Source organism: Staurois parvus, unplaced genomic scaffold (assembly GCF_062004578.1).
Source record: "Staurois parvus isolate SC_StPar_1 unplaced genomic scaffold, SC_StPar_1.0 ptg000205l, whole genome shotgun sequence".
Classification (NCBI taxonomy): domain Eukaryota; kingdom Metazoa; phylum Chordata; class Amphibia; order Anura; family Ranidae; genus Staurois; species Staurois parvus.
Window position 1 is genome coordinate 8944270 of NW_028318001.1, and position 6314 is coordinate 8950583.

Here is a 6314-nt window from a genome sequence, read left to right on the forward strand (position 1 = left end):
GGACAAAAAAAATTATAAATATATCAAATAAATAAATAGTGAACATATACAGTATAGAACTCACTGCCCAAATCCATCAGACTGTCGCCTTCCCTCCTCACATTCAGGCGCTCCCTCAAAACCCATCTCTTCAGGGAAGCCTACCCCACCCTCACCTAACGGCCATTCTCCCTCATTCCTCCCACCACTTCATTCCCCTCAGCCACTTCCTACTGTACCATTACCCCCTCCCTCCTAGATTGTAAACTCGATAGAGTAGGGCCCTCTTACCCCTCATACGTTGTTTGTTATTGTTGTACTGTGCCATGTATTGTCCCCCCTATATTGTACAGCGCTGAGCAAACCCTTTGGCGCTATATAAACTCGATGTAATAATAATAATAATAGCTGCAAACCTAACCTATATAAGAAGGTGCACAAAGTGATAAACCGGAGCCTGTGGATGTGACGTCATTACGTTCCCGAGCTGTCGGTGTCTGTGCATGCGGGACGCGGCTTGGTTCAGTATATTATTATCACGCTGTTTTCGCTGGTGTCGGCTGGGATACCATGCTGTTGTCAGTCTGAGCATCTAAAGGAAGAGGTGGCTATTATTGAAGTGGATCTATATTTTCAAGCATTCCCTACAGAGTATTGCTCTCTGATTATTGGATATCAAGCTTCAGTGTTATCTCATCATCCTGCAGAGTATTGCTCCCTGATTATTGGATATCAAGCTTCCGTGTTATCTCATAATCCTGCAGAGTATTGCTCCCAGAGCAGAAAGCTCTTATGCTGATTTATAACTTGATCAGCATATTGCTCTGGTGAGTTCATTTAACTTATTTGGTGGTGGATTGGCACAAAGTGCATTTTGTTGGACACAAATTAATTTCTTCATTTGCAACGTATTATTTGGACTTTGAGTTTATATATTATACACGAATATTTATTTATTTTGGACTTTTTGACAACTAGCACAACCTATTTGGTTTAAAACATACATACATACTCATCCAGATAGTTGCAGCATTGATCTGATGTTACAGCTGTCCCTCACAAGCTCTGGACTGAGAACTGAGCAATCACATGACCACTGATCGCTCATTTCTTGGGAGCAGCTGGCTCAGGCTCTTAGCAGCGTACGAAGAGGCTGAGCCAGCTGCCAGTCACACATCTAGGTAAATTCCAACATTAGCGTCAGGATCACTGCAGAGCCTGGACCAGGGGCGGACTGACAAATCATGGGGCCCCTGGGCAATAGGGGATCACGGGGCCCCGTGTCCTTGCCCACACCCAAAAAATCCTATGAAAAAGCCAATGAAGGGTACCGGGGCATCTCATGGGGCCCTCTACTGACCCCAGGCCCTCGGGCAGTGCCCAAATGCTCGAATGGTCAGTCCGCCCCTGGCCTGGACTAGCTCACTGTTGTGCTTCTTGACTGTGTTTCTAAAAAGGTTTGTGTGCAAGTTTAGAACAATAAGCTCCAAACTCACATGCAAAATGGTATAGTGAGATTCTGATATTAGCAATACGTGAGTGCAATTCTGATGCGTTTTTACCATAGCAGCAGAGGATCAGAGTTATTTTTGTTCCTTGGAGCATTTGCAAAATCACATCAAAAACTGCTTAGGTTTTCAAACAAACCGCATGTGATTTGTGGGAAGAATCATATTAGAAAAACTGACCAATTTCAGAATGCATACAGTATATGTAAACCAGAGCTGAAGCATGCCTCTTTGAGAACTAGCTTTGGAAAATTAGATTTCATCACAAGGTAATTTGGTATATCTTGAACATACTTGCTGTCCATCATTTCCAATATATATATATATATATATATATATATGTGTTCATCACAATTCTGAGCTGGAATTTGATTGCTTTCCCCTTTATGACATTTGCTATTAACATCAGAAAGCCAACTCTCAAAAGGATTTGAGTTTACTGAACGGTTTCCCTTAAATCAGGGGTGTTCAACCTTTTGACTTTCCCAAGCCATATATAAAACACATTAATGAAAAGAATAGCTGATGAGCAGAAAAAGGTAGGCAGATCACAAGTTAAAGCGGAGTTCCACTCAAAAGCGGAAGCTCCGCTTATTTGCCTCCTCCCCCCTTCACTGCCATATTTGGCACCTTTTGGGGTGGGGAGTGGCCATGGCAAAGTGCCATTCTGGAAGACCGGCCCCCTCCTTGCTCCCGCAATCTCCTGGGAACTTTCACAGGTCTCAGGAGACTGCCGGACCAATTAGGAGGCGCGGTGTGAATCGCACATGCGCAGTGGGCACCAGGCTGTGAAGCTGCAAGCTGTCACAGCCTGGTGCCCACATTAGAGATGTCGGCAATGTGTAGGACAGGAGAGAAGGGACTGCACGGGTGAGCACATTGCTGGACCACTGGACAGGCAAGTGTGTGTTTATTAAAAATCAGCAGCTATAGTTTTTTGAAGCTGCTGATTTTTAATAAACACAAAAACTGCTGGAACTCCGCTTTAAAGTTTAACTAAAGGCAATTTTTTTTTGTTTTGGACAGAGTGGAAAGGGATTATAATGATTATCAGTTTTCACTGCCATCTGTGCTCCCCAGAGAGATTCACTCCCTCCACTTGTCTTGTTTACCATGGTCATTAAAAGTAAAAACAAATCCTAAATTTTGGGTTGTCACCAGAAAAGTAATGGGGGGAGGGGGAAATCTTCCAATGGGGACACTAGTTCTGGTGACCTGGGGGTCACCAGCTTTAAGTTGCAGGGATTTTCTCTCACTTACCGTTTGGCTATAGGACAGGAAGTGAAGGGAAATCTCAGCAAGGGGACACAGATGCCAAAAATAAATCTGACAGGGGTTATAACCCTCCCTTATTCTGTCCAAAATAAAAAAGTTTTGCCTATGGGTCTACTTTAATGATCACCAATAGATAATGTACCTGAGTAATAAACTTTTTTGTAATATTTTATTAAAGTAAAAAAGGGCAACATAAAACTAGAGCAATATTTGACAGTTTTTGATAAACTAACATCAATATCTGGTTTGATGGATGGAGTAGCAATTCTCAAGGTGCTCATCAGATATTTGGTTCTAATTTTGCCCTGTGTGTGCTTCATCCTTGAAAATAGTTGCTCACAAAATATAGGTGCTGCCAAAAACGGACATGAATAATGTGATTGCAAACAATGGGATATTTTACACCAGTTTTTAGGATGTAACATGTTCCTGACCCTGCTGCTACCACCTACAACCCCCCCCCCCCCCCAGCCTCTGACATCAGCACAAGGAGTAGCTTTCCATACTAGCTGTCAGTTTTTAAAAGCAGCTCAGCCATGAGGGGCTGCTCCCATACGGCTGCATCATTCATTCAGTGTTCAGTAAATAAATGGACTACAATTGCCGACAGCCTTAGCTGGCTTGTAGTTCTCCCGTGAATTATCACAGTGCTGTGGTAGTTGTCTTACTGTCAGCAAGTATCAGCTTGCCCATACAGGATGTACAAGCAGATACACAGACAAGTGTGCAGATCTGATCACAGGTGCAATGCTTTACAGGCTCCTAAACACAAAAATAAAAACTTTGTATACTTTTAAACATAAAACAAGGGCAAAAATATAATATTTCAGTCCTTAGCTGTGGTGACTGCTTGTTTCCACGCTTCCAACCACCCTTATCACCTGGCAATACAGCCAGTAGCACATTCCCCATCCTATTGTACTCATGAAGGAGCAGTGTTTTCACCTTCAAATCAATAGTTTCATCCCCCAATTTGAATTGCAAACATGTCTTCCTCTCTACATCTATTATATGAGGAGCTGGCAAATTCATAAGTTTTCTGAGAAGGCCAATGTTATTTCAGTTCAATTCCCAGGAAATTATGACACTGAATTTCAGGCAAGAGCAATGGGTATTTTTCTTCACCTAAGAAAACTAATGTAGCCACCACCTCTGAGCTGCAATATATTACATTTTGTTCTTTGGTTTATAGATCTCCTAGATTGTAAGCTAAAAGGAGCAGGGCCCTCCTATCCCTCTTGTATTGTCTCCCTTTATATTGTAAAGCGCTGAGCAAACTGTTGGAGCTATATAAATCCTGTATAATAATATGTCCATTAACATTTGCTCCTCTGCTTGGGTCAGCCAACAATGTACACCGCGTTCCAAATTATTGTGCAAATTCTATTTAAGTGTAACAAAGATGAAATATTTTGTTTTTCGGTTTAACTCATGGATGGCATTGTGTGTCAGGGCTCTTTTGATCACTGAAAACAATCTCGGACACCTGTTATAATTAGATTGGCAGGTGAGCCCAATTTAAGGAAAAACTACTAAAGGAGGGTGTTCCACATTATTAAGCAGAGCACCATTTTCAAGCAATATGGGGAAGAAAAATGATCTCTCTGCTACCGAAAAGAGTGAAATAGTTCAATGCCTTGGACGAGGTATGAAAACATTAGATATTTCACAAAAACATAAGCGTGATCATCGCACTATTAAGAGATTTGTGGCTGATTCAGAGCACAGACTGGTTCGTGCAGATAAAGGCACATTGAGGAAGATTTCTGCTAGATCCATGCATTGGATCAAGAGAGCAGCTGCTAAAATACCATTACATAGCAGCAAACAGATATTTGAAGCTGCTGGTGCCTCTGGAGTCCCACAGACATCAAGGTGTAGAGTCCTTCAGTCTTGCAACTGTGCATAAACCTTCTATTCGGCCACCAATAACCAATGCACACAAGCAGAAATGGCTGCATTGGGCAGAAAAATACATGAAGACTAATTTTCAAACAGTCCTGTTCACTGATCAGTGTCGTGCAACCCTGGATGGCCCAGATGGATAGAGTAGTGGATGGTTGGTGGACGGGCCACCCTGTTCCAACAAGGCTGCAACGTCAGCAAGGCGGTGGTGGAGTCATGTTTTGGGCCGGAATCATGGGAACAGAGCTGGTCGGCCCCTTTAGAGCCCCCGAAGGTGTAAAGATGACCTCTGCAAAGTATGTGGAGTTTATGACTGACCACTTTCTTCCCTGGTACAGAAGGAAGAACTATGCTTTCTGTAATAAAATCATCTTCATGCATGACAATGCACCATCCCATGCTGCAAAGAATACCTCTGCATCAATGGCTGTTATGGGGATAAAAGGAGAGAAAGTCATGGTGTAGCCTCCATCCTCCCCTGACCTCAATCCTATTAAGAACCTTTGGAGCATCCTCAAGCAAAAGATCTATGAGGGTGGTAGGCAGTTTACATCCAAACAGCAGCTCTGGGAGGCTATTCTGACATCTTGCAAACAAATTCAAGCAGAAACTGTCCAAAAACTCACAAGTTCAATGGATGCAAGACTTATGAAGCTGCTATCGAATAAGGGGTCCTGTGTTACAATGTAACGTGACCCGTTAAAATGTTTAAAATTTAAAATGTTGTTAAAAGTTTAATTGAAATAGCTTTTGATTTCAGTAAATATGCTGCAAACACAACAAATGACAATTTTCAGTTCTTTACAACCTATAAAGTGTTTTGAAACTTACTGTGCGTAATACTTTGGAACAGTGCATTGTAAGTGTTTTATGTTTAAACAAAATAATGTTATTAGGTTTGTTCAATAAAATTTGAATTGTACTCTTAATAGTTGATAACATGAGAATTATACTGACTGTTATTTACATCAATTATTTAGGCAAATGAGAAAAATATCATTTGCATAATAATTTGGAACACTGTGTATATTCTGGCAGGAGGCAGCAGATCTGAAGTCCCCATTGTCACGAGAAAACTGGAGGCCACACTACAGCAGTAAAAATTCAAACCAGTTTGCTGCTGCCTTTGACAGCAATCAGCTAATACAGAGAAATCTGCTTACCAACCAAAAATATGAGTTGAAATCTTGGCCCCCACAGATTTCATTGTTCCTGATGCAGCAGTGATTGCTAGCATGGATAGTAGAAGTTATTTTACAGAACAGATTTTAGGGGCAGTTCTCATTTTCAACAGGTTTGCATTGCCTAGAGTTCCCAGTGTAGATCAGATGCACATTTGTTTAGCATTAAGTCAAGCATCCATTTTCAAATATGTAATACTCATAGCTTGCTCTGGGTTACTACTGACTGATATGTACAACTGACATTTCCTTTCCTAGGTGATTCATTGTTTTAGCAGCCAGTTTTAGGACAATTATAGCTCCAGAATGATTGTATCCCATTGGTTAGAATCCGCTTATATTTGAAAAATTATTCTTTGAAGCCTGTTTTGCCAACCACTAAGGTGGGAGCCAACAACTATTGATGAGTGCACATCTGTGTAGGGGACACTGAGGCACCTGGTTATTAGACAGCACATGGTGGATT